Source organism: Nycticebus coucang, chromosome 19, assembly GCF_027406575.1.
Source record: "Nycticebus coucang isolate mNycCou1 chromosome 19, mNycCou1.pri, whole genome shotgun sequence".
Taxonomy (NCBI): Eukaryota; Metazoa; Chordata; class Mammalia; order Primates; family Lorisidae; genus Nycticebus; species Nycticebus coucang.
This window is the reverse complement of record NC_069798.1, coordinates 56,464,215-56,483,167: the sequence shown is the minus strand read 5'-3', so window position 1 is coordinate 56,483,167 and position 18,953 is coordinate 56,464,215. Positions and strand designations below refer to the sequence as shown.

Here is an 18,953-nt window from a genome sequence, read left to right as displayed (position 1 = left end):
AGGCAGTAAACACATATTCTTCTAGAATAATCTTGGATGTTTGTATTTAAAATTGACGTTAAATTTCTGCAAATTCGAGCAATCATATTTTGCTGGATGATAACAAAGAAAAGGCATTAAAGAGGTTAATGATGTGAAGAACTCACTAGCTGGGGCTGGGAGTTTCTTTATGTCCATGAAGCCCCGTGGAGATATCCCAATAGGCATGGCCATCAGTTTAAAGATACGGTACCAGTTCAGTAACATCCTAAATGCTCCTTACCTTTACTCATTTTTTCACTTTATCTGTATTTTTTCAAATATGACATAAAGACATCCAACTAATAACACTAAGAGAGGCTCGGCACCTGTAGCTTAATGGCTAGGGCACCAACCACATGCACCGAGGGAGACAGGTTCGAACCCAGCCTGGGCCAGCTAAATAGCAATGACAACTGCAACAGAAAAATAGCCAGGCATTGTGGAAGGTGCCTGTAGTCCCAGCTACTAGGGAGGCTGAGGCAACAGAATCACTTAAGCCCAAGAGTTGGAGGTTGCTGTGAGCTGTGATACCACGGCACTGTACCGAGGGCGACCTAGTGAGACTCTGTCTCAAAAAAAAAAAATAGTGTAACTGAGTTAACTGTAAAAGAAATGAAACACAGTAAAATGCTCGCTTTTTTTTTCTTATGAGTAAAAGAAGAAACTATGTTTTCACTGTCCTGAGCTGAAAATCCAACATCAAGGTGCCTGCAGGATCAGTGTCTGGTGAAAAGTCTCTGTAGCTTGTAGATGGCCTCCTTCCCGCTATGTCCTCATATGGCCTTGTCTTTGCACACATATGTCCCTGGTGCTTGTCAAGGCAGCCCAGGCAAACTAACACAGTATCAGGACTGCTCAGTGCTTTGATCACACCTGTCTCCTCTCAGTCTTTGCAGATAACAGCCTATGACACAGTTGCTGTAAGTTCCATTAAGACAGGAACTACACGTTTCTTGTTCATAGATATATCCCCTGGCTCCAACTTAGTACTAGTTATATGATAATTTCTCAAGATAACAGGTATGTTTTAATTCCATAAGTTACATTTGGTAATTTTAATAGGCAAAATCTGAATAGTGTCAGGTAAGTAGAAAACCTAAAAGCTAGAGATAAACAACATATAAGCAAAATACTACCTTACGAATAGTGTGAATACCTTAATATACCAGGAACGTAAAATGTTAGTTCATTAACTACTATTTTGTGCATTACAAAGCAATAAATGCTTTAAACTATCCAAGAACAGATATAGATCACAAATTGGGATCTGAAACCATCCAAGACAAGGGATGGCAAACTTGTTCTACAGAAGACCAAGTAGAAATTATTCTAGTCTTTGTAAATCAGACAATCTCTGTAACAACTACTCAACTATTTCCTCATAATGTAAAAGTATTCACAAATAATGCACAAAGAAATATGTGTGAATGTGTTACAATACAACTTTATTTACAAAAACAGGTAACGGGCTATTCTGGTGGTGGTTTGTCAAACCCTGATCTAAATCTTCTATACACATCCTGATAAAACAATTCGAAATTGAAATTCAATCTTTATTTCCTCTTTTAAAGCCAGTATGAGAATTCCAATTAAGAACCATTTGTCTGTGTATTTTTAATCCGTGATGATGTATTCCTCACTGTGATGGTTTAATTAGTATACAATTCACGCCTGGTTACATGTAAATGAAGTGCTTACTTCATGATAATTTAAAACACTCTGTTGTATCATGAGCGGTTATTAAAAGCCTCATTGACATGATTGCTTATTTTGTTTTGAAATTTATTGTCAAGATGCAAGTTGGCAGGTTTTAACCATTCTTTTCTAAGTACTAAGCAATTCTATGGCAAAGAAGAAAAATGTTAACTAGAGTGTTTTCTTGGATGCTTCTACTATGCGAACCAGCATAATAGCTTTATTACAATAGCTTAGGTATCCATTCAACAATATATGTGATATTATGGAAACCCAGGTAGCTGACATGTGGTCCTGTGCAGCTCTGGACATGATCGATGGTTCTGTGGTCTTTGTAGTGGGGTTCAGAGCATACTTGCATGGTCACTGTTTGCCCCCATCCACTTTGGTCCGACAAGCATGAAATGAATGTGGTTGTATAGAAAAGGGAATCCTAGAACCTTTACAACAATTTCTTTCACTGAATTGCTCTAGCTCATATTTGGGCTTCATTGGGTAACATGTATAAAATCATTTCATTTAAACAAATGCTTTTCAATGCGTTTTGTACTGAAAGACCACATCGAACTTTTGTTTTGCTTTGCTTTAGAAAGGAGGAATCATGGTGTTCATAAATCCTAGTGCTATATAAATAAGATTAAATAGAAAACAAAATTTAGATAACAGCATGGTAATTGTAGTACTCTTAGTAAGAGACTCTCTTGGTCTCTTACTAAACAAGTAGACCAGAAAAGGTAAAGGTATAAAATACCTGTAACTGGCTCCAAGAACAAAAACTACATTTTTTCAGTTCTTTTATGTTTCAAATTCCCAAGCTAGTAAAATTTGCTGACTAAAACTTTGTAACTTTCTGTTTCACTGGTCCCTTCCCTTTTGTTTTTCAGACACAGCGGGACCTCCTCGCAGCCATGGAATAACTACAATGCCTCCTACCACCTGCTTGTTCAGACAAGTTAAGGTAAGCGGCATTCCACCACAAATCTCCCACAAGGACCTACTTTCCCCCACAAAAGATTAAAAGGACGACCTATATTATCTCCTTTCTCATTATACTACTAAAATCTTCACCCCAGGAAGGGCTGGTTGCCCATTGTTGATCATATAACTGTATGTGCTAGTATGATTTCTCACTGTGTTTACGTGCTCTGAACTTCAGTCCAAACATGGAATAAGCTCACTCACTTCATCCAGTATTCATTTCACCTCTAAGAAAACCCCTCACCCCATCAGTTAGGGATACAGATTTGAGGCCATCCTCCTCCTGTCTCCTGGTTGACATCATCTGCAAATGAACTTCCTTGTTTCTTGGCAATCCTGGTGGTCCTAGTAATTTGCTTTCTGTGCAGCAAGCAACCCCTTTGTCAGTTTATGAACATATCTATAGAATATAATCAATGATGTAGATATGATATCTACACACACATACATGCATATTTATACACATACACAACATATGTAATATTTTATATATATATAATCTAAAATTCAGTACACTGCATCTTTTTGTCAAAAATTTACTACTTTTTAAACATTTTAATATTGACAGAAAAACAATCTTGAAAGAGTCTTGCATTTAAAAACTTTCAAATACTTTCTTCCATAAAGTTTCTTAATTATTTTCTTACGATTTAGGTCTCTAAGAAATCATGATTCCCGGGGCATTTGTCTTAAATATTCATGTTTAATGCAGTTAGCGCTAAGTAAACATATACAAGCTATCTAACTTTTAACATAAAACCACATAGGACTACTTCACTTTGAAATGGCTGATTTTATGACATGTAAATTTCACCTAAAGCTTCCAGATTTTCAGACAAATAATTTAACTTGAATTATAATTCTGATTATGGCTATTATGTAGAAACAAAATTAAAACAAGTTTATGTGTAAAAGTCATTATTTTTTCAGAATTGAAACTGATGATCATAAAATCTCAAGGCTTGATAGACAAGAGAATGGTATGTGTGTCATGATTTGGTCTAATGTCGAAATGCAAATATTAGCAGAGGTTAATTGTCTATGTGCTCAGATGTCAGAAATACTAGATCTGTTTTTTTCCATCAAAAATTTTTTTCTTACAAACAAATATTGCTGATTTCTCTACCTAGTTCTTCACAAAGAATCAGACAAAGGCTTTCTGCACTCAACATGAGAAGAGTTTCTAATATAAATATCTCTGACCAAATAAATCTCTTGAGTTCATGTCAAGTGAAATTATGAGAAAAATAATTTTTTTATAAAATTAAAACAACAAATATTAGAGAAAGCAAAATAGCATCTGTAATAAGAGAAAAGCCCCCAAATTGAGTAAATGACACAAAGTGTTAACAAAAGTGAAAAGAGAGACAATTATTTGATAGTTACACATACAATCGGAAATTAATCCAAATCAAAAATTTTAAATCTAGGACCAGTATGTCATGTTTAGGGATTTTCTGAGAACATATTGGTGATTTATATAATGAATTATTTAATATGAAAGTTTGGATGCACTTTTATATAGATACATACATACTACAGATTTTTATTTTCCCTGAGATAAATAAAAAATATTTTTGAATCTCTAGTTATAAGGAAAATTCATTGATAAGAACCGATAATGAAAAACCAACAAAATAGTTTACTCTCAGCAACATTTTGCATATTTCTATTCAAGTACTTAGAAATAAATGTTAAAAGAAATAATGGACTAGACAATTTTATAAATTTTAAGAATCAATTCACTTTAAATATTTGATAATACTAATGGACAAAAAATTACTTAAATAGTTTTGAATGTTAAGTACATATGAAGAACTAAACATATTTCAAATTTGTATTTGTATTTATGGTTTTAAAAATATGCCACAGTTAAACTCTAAATGAAATTTTTATTTAAAACTCAAAATGGCTTTTAAGGAGATATTTTATTAAAGCAATTAATTTGGTTGTTTTATTCGTGCATCGAATGTTTTACAATTGAGTAGTTACTATAATTATGTCATTACAATAATTATGCAATTACTCTCTGTAATTATATCATTTAATTATATAAGTATGCTTTACAGGAATTGGTTGTATAATTAGAACATGTAATCACATAGTAAAATAGAAAACTATATTTAAGACACACTAAGTTGGATACATTGGCCTATTTCAAATTATGATATTCAAAATATTAAGAGGGTTTTTCTTGTGCAAAACTTCTTATTATTTTTAAAACTTCACTTTTACATACTTATAGCTTTTCATTCAGATACCTCATTCAAGTTACCAATTATTCCAGCTATATCAATTTTTGAAAAATGATCATGCATTGCACTTAATTGTCCTATCTCTTTAGACTCTTTGAATATCTATCACTCTACCTCTCTACTGAAAATTAGGACTTCACACTGGTATTGTTAGGTCCAATCTAAAATATCAAGTTTCAGTTCTTCTTTTTCATGTTTTTAATTCCCTTGTCTAGCTTGGGAAACCTGACTGTCACTATTCTCAATACATGTACTTATCCGCCTACGTAATAGTCATTTGGTTCTTCCTTGATGTCAGAAATTTCACAGGGGTCTGCCAGTTTCCTCACCATAAATGTTCTCTTTTTCCATGTGTAATTAATTATGTGAAGATACTCTGAGACTATGTAAATGTTTTATTTTGTGCCATATTTTCACCTACTAGTTCATCAAAGTTTACCTTCTAGTTCAGTGAAAAAACTTCCTTAAAAATGTTGTTATAATAATGGCTCCCAAGTGATGATTTTTAATATTATCTCATTCCTTCTATATTGATTAATTAGCATTCTATTTTAAGAAAGAGTTTTTCTCATTTATTCCTTTGCCTATGGCAATATAATTTCATGGATTTTAAAATATTGTTAAATATTCAATGTGATAAAATCCATCTAATTACTATTTATTTTATGCTCATATTTTCTCAGATTTAACAAGTATGAGTTCATTTGAGTTCTATTATTTTTGAAAAGTTCCCATCAGTTTTTGAGCATTCCTTCCATTTCTGTCCCAATAACATGGTTCTAGCTCATGAATTTTGCTTATCAAGCCTTGGAATCAGTCATTTCTCTAAGGAACCCTGTTTTTTCTCTTCCTAGAAAATGATTTTGGAAACCAAAGTCTTGGTACTAGGTGTACTCTTAGTTCCTGGAGTGTTGTTATTTTTAAGTTCTCTCAATAAACAAAACCAGGAAATGCACATACACACACACGAACTCACAAAATATATTTTGCGTTTGTTCTTATTTCCACATCTGTCTATACATATTGGTAATCATGAATTTACACTGATTTTTCCAATTAAAATGCAACACATCAAGGTTTATTCTTGCTTTCTCATTTTCATATTTTAAATCTCTTGTCCAACGTAAGACACTTGACTCTTACTATCCTCAATATAGCTACTACTTTACTCAATTACCCATATTTAACCAATCTCTGACCTCACCTAGACACTGTCCCGCACAGCTGCTATTAAATACTATGGACTGCCACCCTGCTTAGCTACTTTTTTCAATGGGCCCATCTCCATTATGGAAGTCTTTCTCCCTTAATCCCAACCCCATTTGGCCACTCCTTTTCCTACAGTGAAACTCTTTCTCTTATAGTCCCTGACCATTTGGGGGGTATTTTCTCTTAAAATTTTAGAGTATAAATGTCTTAACACAATAATTAAGTAAATGAAATGAGGTACATATTAACCTGTGTGATGTAAGCATTCCTAATTCTATAGGAAATCAGCACATTGTACTGAAATGCATTAATTTACACATGATCTATGTGTTTATGATTTAATACAAACAATAAAAAAATTTAAATAAAAATTCATTTCACAATAATGAATATATGCCAGAGGTCAAAGTTTAAGAAAAATGTTAGTTTTGTTTATTTATCAAACTGGAACCCTGTCTCTCACAATATACAAAAATCAACTCAGAATGGAATAAAGACGTCAATGGCAGACCCACTACTATAAAAATACTAGAAGAAAACACAGAGAAAACTCTTATTGGTGTTGGTTTAGGCAAAGAATTCCCAACTAAGACCTCAAAAGCAGATGCAACAACAATAAAAATAGACAAATGGGACTTGATTAAAGTAGAAGCCTTCTTGCAACAACAACAAAATAATCAACAGAGTGAATAGACAACTAATAAATAGCAGAAATAGCTGCAAAGTATATGTCTGACAAAGTACAATATCCAGAATTTACAGTGAACTCAAACAACTCCAAAACAAAATGAAACAAAAAATCCACCAAGTAATCCCATTTAAAAGTGAGCTAAGAATGTGAATAGATATTTTTCAAAAGAAGATAAACATATGGCCAGCAAGGACATGAAAAAATGTTCAACATCCCTAATCACAGAAATGCAAATTAATCACAATGAGATATTATATTATGACGATAGGAATTGCTGCTATTAAAAAGAGCGAACATAACAGATGTTGTCTAGGATGTAGAGAAAAGGGAACTCTTATACCCTGTTGGTCGTGATGTAAATTAGAACAACTTCTATGGAAAACAGTATGGAGATTTCTCAAAGAACTAGAAATAGTACTACCATTTGATCCAGCAATCCCACTAACTGAAAATAAATCATTATGTCAAAAAGATGTCGACACTTTCATGTTTACTGAAGCACAATACACAATATCAAAGATATAGATTCAACCTAAGCATCCATCAATGGAGGACTGGATAAAGACAATGTGGTATACATACATAAGGAAATAATATTCAGCCATAAAAAAGAATGAAATCATAGATTTTGCAGCAATCTAGATGGACAGTAGATACTATGATTCAATTTTTCCATTTTTTTAATTTTTAATTTTTATAAATACATAATACTTGCACATATTTATGGGGTGCATGTGATATTTTGATATAAGCATACAAGGTGTAATGATCAAATCTAGCTCTGTTTGTGTCATCTTTCCATCTTGACTACGATATGTTGACTTCAGGCCAAACACTAGATGCAAAGCAACTGTTTCACATAGACTGCCTAATAGTGTGTAAGGCCTAATCTTTATAATCAATGCTTAGGCTGTACTATTAGCAGTCTGGTCTGCCCCATGAATAGAGATGATGTAACCAATCGAATATAAGGGTGATAGTAGCCGAGAACCTATTTATATTGTTTTCTGTTGTTTCTTCAATGATAAGAACACTGTCTGGTATGTAGGATAATGGTGAAAAGATTGAAGACCTCAAAATTGGAGTACCTGAGAGAACAGAAGAATGAACTTGTTATGAACTATACTGATGCATTGTCCTTGCTATCAAACAAGATAATACCAATACTTACCAATATCTAAGTCTGCAGAATTCAATAGTTAGCTACTGGCCATATACGGTTATTGAGAACATGAAAAAAGTCTAGCCTGAGTTAAGTTGTTTGGTAAGCATAAAATACACATCAAGTTCCAAAAACTTGTTTAAAAAATACAATATTGCTAAGCATGGTGGTTCATGCCTGTAATCCCAGCACTCTGGGAGGCCCAGATAGAAGGTTAGGGATTTAAGACCAGTCTGGACAACATAGCAAGATCCCATCTCTAAATCGTCCTAGCTACTTAATAGTCTAAGGCAGGAGGATGACTTGAGCCCAGGAGTTCAAGGCTGCAGTGAGCTATAATCAGTCCACTGCACCCAAGCCTGAGCAACAGAGTGAGAGCTTGTCCCTAAATAAACAAATAAATAAATATTTGGTTGACATGTTTCTATTGAACACACTTTTATTTAGTTTTTTTACATACGTTAACCCATTTATTAGAGGCTAGTGACATCTGAAAAGGTGAAGCTTCTCTCAGTTCTTTCAGTCTTCCGATGGTGGACTTTACTGTGACAGAAGTTGTCTTGTATGTCCAGGCACCACCAGTTACTTTTTCCATGCAGGAATCACAATGCCAGATCCCTACAGCTCCTCTTTTCAACTTGGTTTTGCCACAGAAAGAGCAAGTATGCTTGTTGTGCTGACTGATTTTAATTTTCTTCACTGTTTTCCAGACAGAGGCACCATAGCAGGTCCCAGGTCCCGTATTTATGAAGGATCCCAACCTGCTTGCTGTATTTAGCCTTCTTGCCAAAAAGCAGACCTCCGCCCAGAGAGGAAGGAGCACAGTGGGCAGTGCTTTGAGAGGTTTCTAGAACCCTGACAAATCACAGGAGCCTCCTTTTATTGGCAGGTAAAACTTGATGTTATATAAACATAATCCTATTTAATCTTCACAGGAATTTTTGGTTTAGCTACTGTTTGTTAGTGAGGAACCTGATTTATAATGGGCTGGGCACTTTGGGAGTTACATATATCATCATATCAGAAAACTCTTTGAAGTTAGAAGTCATGTCTTTTAACACTTTTTATAGTTGATTTTGCCAATAAAATTAGCATTCTTTTCCATATAACACCAAAAAATAGATAACCACAAGCATTAAGAAGCTTTCTGTGTCGAGGATTCCTTGGGTAAGAATATCATTTTCAAATTTGCTTTTGGCTATAATGATCTGTTTCAGTGTCTCTTCAGTTACTGCCTAAAATGTTGAAATCTCACTGCTTCCCCAAATCACAAAAGATTTATTTTAAAAAATTCCTTTGATTTCATCCTGAGAGACATTCATATATATTCATTGTATAATCTACATTTCAAAGTGGATAGACATCACTCTGACAACTCCATGGATGACTTAGGAGATATGTTTTGAATATAAGTTGATCATATGGATAAGACTCCAATGAAAGTTTGAAATTTTTTACCTTGTCTGTCAAAAGCTACGTCTAATGATGATTAATAATTTCTCCTGGATAAACCTTCAACTTACTCTGTACCTTTAGAGTTTTGATTCTTCTTAGATCTTGATTTTACAAAAAAAAAAATGAAGGTTTGAAATACATTTTTTGAGAAAAATTGATGGATGTTTTAATTACATTTTGAAACTTGTTCTCCAAATATAAATATGTCATTCTTTCAGAAGCAAGTGCTGCTGCAGAGATTTTTTGATTCCAGTCTTCCTGTGAAGCATACAAATTGATGAACTTAAATAAATAATTCCAGAAATGCCATTTTTATGTAAATTTTGTCTGCTAAAACTACAGGTTAAAGATGAGTAAACTAAAATTCCAAATTTTTAGAGCATTTGACATGAGTTAGAATTTTTATAGAGAAAAATAGAATTTTATTAAAAAATTCGGATTTTGATAACATTTTAATCAAACATGGATAAATTATTTTATGAGCATTATTACATTATTAGATACAAATGAATGTCCTTAATTATATATTCTTTGTAGGTAAGATTATGTTTGTTCTGTTATTTTAGAGAATATTTATTCCCAGGTAGTTTATATTCTGGTACCTGATAGTAAATAATGAAATGATTTGTAAAAAGATTTCTACAAATTGAATAAATGAAACTATTTTTCTAAATTGTCTGAATTAATCTGAACTTGAATAGGTTTTGTAAAGTTTAGATAAGCAGATCATTTAAAAATATATTATCTTACAGTTTTTGCAGTTGGTTTGATTTTATAGCATCGTGAAGTGCTGTAAAATTTACAAGATAGTTTAATGACTCTCAGAAGAGATTAGAAGTGATCATAATCCAACTGCTTCCCCCAACTATCCATTTACCTCCATGTTTATTCCACATGTGCTGTGCTCATTGGTGGATACAGATACTTGCATCACATTAATTAACTTCAAAATACCAATCGTTCCCTAATCTATAGTTCTGTATACATACACACACACACACATATATACATATACTCTTAGACCAGTGGTTCTCAACTTTCCTAAAGCTGCGGCCCTTTAATACAGTTCAATACAGTGGTTAAGAACCACTGTCTTAGACATATGGATGTATAGTACTTAAGGACGGTTCACCTTGTAACTTTTAGACTTTATGATGGATTTATCAAGGTATTAAGTATTTATTCAGGTAAGGGCATTTTTGGCTTACGATGATTTTTATCGTGACATAGCCCACCAGTTAGTCAAGGAGCATCCATATATATTTCCAAAAGATTATTACTTGTCTATTCAACAAGTAATACAAATCAATATGACTGAAACTAAATTCCAGTTTTAATCCCAATTTTTAATTCCTCCTGCCTATCAGTCCATATTGGCACTCCCCAATTAGGAGTATAAGAAAGAAATCAGGTTGAACGGCAGTCCTTTGGTGAAGGAACTGGCTACCACACTGCTTTTATATGCACAAAATTTTGTTGGCCTGTGTATATTTGAGTATCATTAAGTTTTAATCTTACATCTAAAGATAAAATGCTGGAGAGTTAAGTTACCCACCCTAACTCTGGTGAGCCCAGCCTGACCTTTGATAAGCCAGGGAGTCCTAGACATGAAGATCTCCCCAAATTAAGTAATGATTATAACAGTGCTTTTCCTGACACCTAAGATGCAAAATCAAAATATGAATAGGGCATTAAATATCTGACATACCCAAGAAGCTGGTTAGAAGTTCTTGAGAGAGTTGGTGACTGTCCAGCCAGTCGTCAACTGCCGGCATGGTCTATCTTAAAAACCCAGTCCTCCTGGGGGCCAGGCTCTATTGGGCCGCACAGGGGCAGCAGCAAGAGCTGTTACCTACAGCATCATTAACCACTTGTTGGCCCTTCTTCTCCCTGGTCTTTTCCACATAAATCATGGTGTATGTTTAATTGTGATTATTTGACTCCTATATGTCTTAGTTGTAAGAAAAAAGAAAGTAATTCTAATTTTAATTATCTTGAAAAAAGTATGTTCTTGTCACCCTTTACCTTCTCAGAGATAAGAATCCCAAGGTTTAAGTGAAAGCATAAATCAGAAACTTTTCACAGATGGTGTTATCTGTCATCTAAAATTTCACTCAAGCCAGAAGCAGAATCAGTTTGAACTTCTTCTGCTCTCCTATCCCGGATGTTAGCTTTAATTATAGCTGAATTTTTCTCATATCCCTCTACTGTCCTCTATTTGTTTGGCACTCCCTAGTTATTTGCGGCTTCCTAAATAGGCTCACTGCCTACAGCCTTGTCCTTCTAGTCCATTCTCCACACTACAACTACAATGGTAATTCTAAGGAAGTTCTGACCATCATTTTGTTCCTTCCTCTTTCATGGTACTCTGGGATCCTGGGGAAGATGACACGGTATTGCGGAAAAGACCCCATATGATTTGACCTCAGTATTCCTCGGCAGGCTTAGACCTTACCATAGCCACAACAGCTGCTGAATTCAGATCTAGACTTTTTTTTTCTTTTTGCAATTTTTGGCTGGGGCTGGGTTTGAAACCACCACCTCTGGTATATGGAGCTGGCGCCCTACCCCTTGAGCCACAGGCTCCACCCAGGTCTAGACTTTCTTAACTACTAGTAACTCTTTCATCCTTCATCCACTACCTCCATCACAACCCTCAGGCAGGCACCTACTTAATCTCCACTTACATCTCTACTTTAGTTTAGACATGACATCCCTGTGATCCTTGAGTCTACCTCTCACCTAGTCCTTCCCACTTTCACATGCATGGTGGAGAAGATGTTTTGTCAGTGCCATAAAAGTGCCTGTTAACAGCGCTTGCCATACCATACCAACCTGCTTACTTGTGTACGTACCTGGTAAATGCCCCACAAAACAAGGATTGTAATTTATTCTTTAGAATATTTCTCAATGACCAGTATAGTACCTACTATGTGTATATTATTCTTCAATACTTATTTTAATGCAAGAACTCTAATTCCAGCTCACTTATTCAATGAAACATTAAAAATAATCTCTTTTATGTTTTCTATTTGCTTATGATGGTCTCTCAAGTTTAAAATAGCTCTCCCTTCCTCCTTCTAATTCTTCATATTTAAGTCACTGGAGTATAGCTCTTGTAGTCTGCTTCCAATTTCATCTATTAATGAAGCTGTTGGTAACCTTGGAATCAGTCTCTCTCTCTCTTTTTTTTTTTTTTTTTTTGTACTGGAATCCCAAAATTTGTTTGCAGTCCATAGAAACATACATGCCCTTGGTGAGTATCCTTCTTTCCACCTGTTCTCTGTGCTTAGCTCAAGATCTTTCCTATAATATCTGCTTATAAATTACATGCTGGATTAGATTACATTGGAACACTATTATTACAGCACACTTACTGATTAAGAAGCAAAATTTTGCCTAATAAAAGTTCTTATTTAGTATTATTCAGACTTATAATTGTTCAATTAATTCAACAATTTTCTTTGTCGGATTATTGTAAGCCTTGGTTAATTTCCAGAGTTTTGAAAAAGTTTACTTTGACATTTTTCTCCAGTGTCCTTCTTGCTTCCATAGAGAAACTGAATTTTATAGGTCCCTATTTCATCACTCTGGATGCGTTTTCTGTAGTTCTTTTAAAATGTAGTTTCGGGCTCTGTTTTGGTGTTTTTGGACTTGGCACTCAATTGAACTGCCTTGGGGAGAGCCTGAGCAGGAGTGTGGAGAATTTGGCCGTTGTCTAGGGCCCCAGTCTGAGCCGCTGAGCCAGACGGAGCTAATAGTGTTTGGCTGTGGGTCACAGGGAGCCATTGTGAGCAATCTGCCCTGGCAAGCTCCACCCTCAGGGTCATAGAGCTAGAATCGGGTGGGAGCTGGTAACCCAGTGACCAAGTAGCCTAAGGGTGGGGTCTGAGCCGCCTTGCAGCCCTAACCCTCAGGGGCAGAGTGAGACCGGTTTTGGCACACTGGGTAAGTGGATAGCCACTTCAGCAGTGATTCCAGCCACAAGCACTTTCCTGGGAAAGCTTCTGCTCAGCAAGTTTATAAGTTCAAAGTGCCTTTTAAGTGGGCTGAAGAGAGATTTAGGGTGTCTATCTGCTGGGGTTTGAGAAATCAGGAGCCTCCAGTTGTATCAGAACTGTGATTAACATCTCATACACCAGAAAACCACGTGTTGCCCAGACAATATTCAATAACATATACATACTGCTTTGTTTTTGGTTGTGTTTTTTTTTTTTTTTTGGTTTGGTTGTTTTGGTTTTTTTTTTTTGTTTATTTTGATGTTGTTGATGTTGTTTTGTTTTTTAATTTCAACCTTTTCCATACAGATCCTTTTTCTTTCTCAATTTTTCTAGTTTAATTATAATTTCCCATTGCTGCCTTTTTCAATAACTAGAACTTCATTTTTGCTAGTGTTTCTACCGCTATTATTTGGTTCTTCACCCAATTTTATCCCGTAAAGTTTTCTGTTTGCTTGTTTTGGTTTGATTTGTAGCATTTTTGTCTTTCCTCTCTACTGGGTGGAGGTGGGGTACTGTGTCTGATCAGGTTAGCAAAGAGCTGCTGACCTCAAGGGAACCACCCAACTGGGCACCCCCAGAAGGTGGGGTTTTTTTTAAGGTTGTGTTAAAGTACCCTACTGTACACTTATATTGCTCTGTCCCTCTTTCTGTGCCTCTCTTCTTTTTGTCAATATTCCTTTTACCCACCCCCTCTCCTTTCTCTACTTTTCTTTTTTTTTTCTTATCACTCGGTCCTCCTTTCTTTCATCCCTTTTTTGCTCTTCAAACTTCTCACCCTTCTGGTCCTGTAACCCTTAGTCCATAGGCACGAGAACTTAAAGAGCAAGAAGAAGTGAAAGGAAAATTAGGGCAAGGAAACAGATAAAAGAAATCACTCATGAGGAAGAATCAGCAGAAAACTCCAGGCAACATGAAGAACCAGTCCAGAACAACCCCGCCAAGGAACCATGAGGTAGCTACTGCAGAGGATTCCACCTATAAAGAAATGTTGGGAATGACAGAAAGGGAATTTAGAATACACATGTTGAAAACAATGAAAGAAATGATGGAATCAATGAAGGAAACTGCTAATAAAGTGGCAAATAACCAAAAGGAAATAAAAAAACAGAATCAAATAAGAGATGAATGATATGAAGAATATGAAAAGGATATAGCAGAGCTGAAGGAAATGAAACAGTCAATTAGAGAACTTAAAGATGCAATGGAAAGTATCAGCAACAGGTTAGACCATGCAAAAGAAAGAATTTCAGAGGTAGAAGACAAAGTTCTTGAGATAACTCAGATACTAAAAGAGGCAGAAAAGAGGAGAGGGAAAGCAGAACGTTCACTGTCAGAATTATGGGACTTTATGAAGCGTTCCAACATACGAGTAATAGGAATCCCAGAAGGGGAAGAAGAATGCCCCAGAGGAATGGAAGCCATACTAGAGAATATTATAAAAGAAAATTTCCCAAATATCAACAAAGATTCTGACACACTGCTTTCAGAGGGATATCAGACCCCAGGTCGCCTCAACTCTAACTGAGCTTCTCCAGGACACATTGTGATGAACCTGTCCAAAGTCAAGACAAAAGAAAAGATTCTTCAAGCTGCCAGGAGTAAGCGCCAGTTGACCTACAGGGACATATCCATCAGAGTGACCGCAGACTTCTCTAATGAAACTTTCCAACCAAGAAGACAATGGTCATCTTTCTTTAATCTACTTAAACGGAACAATTTCCAGCCCAGAATTCTGTACCCTGCTAAGCTAAGCTTCAAAATTGATGGAGAAATCAAATCATTTACGGATATACAAACATTGAGGAAACTTGCCACAACAAGACCAGCTCTACAGGAAATACTTCAACCTGTTCTGCACACTGACCACCACAATGGCTCAGCAGCAAAGTAAGAACTCAGAAATTAAAGGACAGAACCTAACCTCCACACTGATGCAAAAGATAAAACTAAGCAATGGACTCTCACCAAATAAGACGAATAGAATACTACCACATTTATCAATTATCTCAATAAATGTTAATGGCTTCAATTCCCCACTGAAGAGACATAGATTGGCTGACTGGATTAAAAAACACAAGCCATCCATTTGCTGTCTGCAAGAAACACACCTGGCTTCAAAAGACAAATTAAAGCTCCGAGTCAAGGGTTGGAAGACAATTTTTCAGGCAAATGGAATTCAGAAGAAAAGAGGAGTTGCAATCTTATTTTCAGATACATGTGGATTTAAAACAACTAAAGTCAAAAAAGACAAAGATGGTCACTTTATATTGGGCAAGGGAAAAACACAACAAGAAGATGTTTCAATTCTAAATATTTATGCACCCAATTTAAATGCTCCCAGATTCTTGAAACAGACCTTACTCAGTCTGAGCAATATGATATCTGATAATACCATAATAACAGGGGACCTTAACACTCCTCTTACAGAGCTGGATAGATCCTCTAAACAGAAATTAAACAAAGATATAAGAGATTTAAATGAGATCCTAGAACAACTGTGCTTGATAGACGCATATAGAACACTCCACCCCAAAGATAAAGAATATACATTCTTCTCATCACCCCATGGAACATTCTCCAAAATTGATCATATCCTGGGACACAAAACAAATATCAACAGAATCAAAAGAATTGAAATTTTACCTTGTATCTTCTCAGACCATAAGGCACTAAAGGTGGAACTCAACTCTAACAAAAACGCTTGACCCCACCCAAAGGCATGGAAATTAAACAATCTTCTGTTGAATAACAGATGGGTGCAGGAAGAAATAAAACAGGAAATCATTAACTTCCTTGAGCATAACAACAATGAAGACACAAGCTACCAAAACCTGTGGGATACTGCAAAAGCAGTTTTGAGAGGAAAATTCATCGCTTTACATGCCTACATTTGAAAAACAGAAAGAGAGTGCATCAAGAATCTCACAAGAGATCTTATAGAATTGGAAAAAGAAGAACAATCTAAGCCTAAACTCAGTAGAAGAAAAGAAATATCAAAAATCAAATCAGAGATCAATGAAATTGAAAACAAAAGAATCATTCAGAAAATTAATGAAACAAGAAATTGGTTTTTTGAAAAAGTAAATAAAATAGATAAACCATTGGCCAGACTAACGAGAAATAGAAAAGTAAAATCTCTAGTAACCTCAATCAGAAATTATCAAGGGGAAATAACAACTGATCCCACAGAGATACAAGAGATCATCTCTGAATACTACCAGAAACTGTATGTCCAGAAATTTGACAATGTGAAGGAAATGGATAAATATTTGGAATCACACCCTCTCCCTAGACTCAGCCAGGAAGAATAGAGCTCCTGAACGGACCAATTTCAAGCACTGAGATCAAAGAAACAATAAAAAATCTTCCAACCAAAAAATGTCCTGGTCCAGATGGCTTCACTCCAGAATTCTATCAAACCTTCAAGGAAGAGCTTATTCCTGTACTGCAGAAATTATTCCAAAAAATTGAGGAAGAAGGAATCTTCCCCCAACACATTCTATGAAGCAAACATCACCCTGATACCAAAACCAGGAAAAGACCCAAACAAAAAGGAGAACTTCAGACCAATCTCACTCATGAATATAGATGCAAAAATTCTCAACAAAATTCTAGCCAATAGATTATAGCTTATCATCAAAAAAGTCATTCATCATGATCAAGTAGGCTTCATCCCAGGGATGCAAGGCTGGTTTAACATATGCAAGTCCATAAACGTTATCCACCATATTAACAGAGGCAAAAATAAAGATCATATGATCCTCTCAATAGATGCAGAAAAAGCATTTGATAAAATTCAGCATCCTTTTCTAATTAGAAACTGAAGAGTATAGGCACAGGTGGCACATTTCTAAAACTGATTGAAGCTATCTATGACAAACCCACAGCCAATATTTTACTGAATGGAGTAAAACTGAAAGCTTTTTCTCTTAGAACTGGAACCAGACCAGGTTGTCCTCTGTCACCTTTACTATTCAACATAGTGCTGGAAGTTCTAGCCAATACAATTAGGCAAGACAAGGAAATAAAGGGAATCCAAATGGGAGCAGAGGAGGTCAAACTCTCCCTCTTTGCTGACGACATGATCTTATACTTAGAGAACCCCAAAGACTCAACCACAAGACTCCTAGAAGTCATCAAAAAATACAGTAATGTTTCAGGATATAAAATCAATGTCCACAAGTCAGTAGCCTTTGTGTACACCAATAACAGTCAAGACGAGAAGCTAATTAAGGACACAACTCCCTTCACCATAGTTTCAAAGAAAATGAAATACCTAGGAGTATACCTAACGAAGGAGGTGAAGGACCTCTATAAAGAAAACTATGAAATCCTCAGAAAGGAAATAGCAGAGGATATTAACAAATGGAAGAACATACCATGCTCATGGATGGGAAGAATCAACATTGTTAAAATGTCTGTACTTCCCAAAGCAATCTACCTATTCAATACCATTCCTATCAAAATACCAACATCGTACTTTCAAGATTTGGAGAAAACGATTCTGAGTTTTTTATGGAACTGGAAAAAAACCCATACAGCTAAGGCAGTTCTTAGTAATAAAAATAAAGCTGGGGGCATCAGCATACCAGATCTTAGTCTGTACTACAAAGCCATAGTGGTCAAGACAGCATGGTACTGGCACAAAAACAGAGATATAGACACTTGGAATCGAATTGAAAACCAAGAAATGAAACTAACATCTTACAACCACCTAATCTCTGATAAACCAAACAAGAACATACCTTGGGGGAAAGACTCCCTATTCAATAACTGGTGTTGGGAGAACTGGATGTCTACATGTAAAAGACTGAAACTGGACCCACACCTTTCCCCACTCACAAAAATTGATTCAAAATGGATAAAGGACTTAAATTTAAGGCATGAAACAATAAAAACCCTCAAAGAAAGCATAGGAAAAACACTGGAAGATACTGGCCTGGGGAAAGACTTCATGAAGAAGACTGCCATGGCAATTGCAACAACAACAAAAATAAACAAATGAGACTTCATTAAACTGAAAAGCGTCTGTACAGTTAAGGAAACAATAACCAAAGCAAAGAGACAACCTACACAATGGGAAAGGATATTTGCATATTTTCAATCAGACAAAAGCTTGATAACTAGGATCTATAGAGAACTCAAATTAATCCACATGAAAAGAGCCAACAATCCCATATATCAATGGGCAAGAGACATGAATAGAACTTTCTCTAAAGATGACAGACGAATGGCTAACAAACACAAGAAAAAATGTTCATCATCTCTATATATTAGAGAAATGCAAATCAAAACAACCCTGAGATATCATCTAACCCCAGTGAGAATGGCCCACATCACAAAATCTCAAAACTGCAGATGCTGGCGTGGATGTGGAGAGAAGGGAACACTTTTACACTGCTGGTGGGACTGCAAACTAGTACAACCTTTCTGGAAGGAAGTATGGAGAAATCTCAAAGCACTCAAGCTAGACCTCCCATTTGATC

At 35.5% G+C, this 18,953-nt stretch overlaps 1 pseudogene; it reads right to left on the bottom strand.

Moving 5' to 3' along the window:
* Positions 1-8,450: 8,450 nt before the first annotated feature.
* LOC128571722 (60S ribosomal protein L37a-like) lies at positions 8,451-11,241 on the bottom strand (annotated as a pseudogene).
* Positions 11,242-18,953: the final 7,712 nt, after the last annotated feature.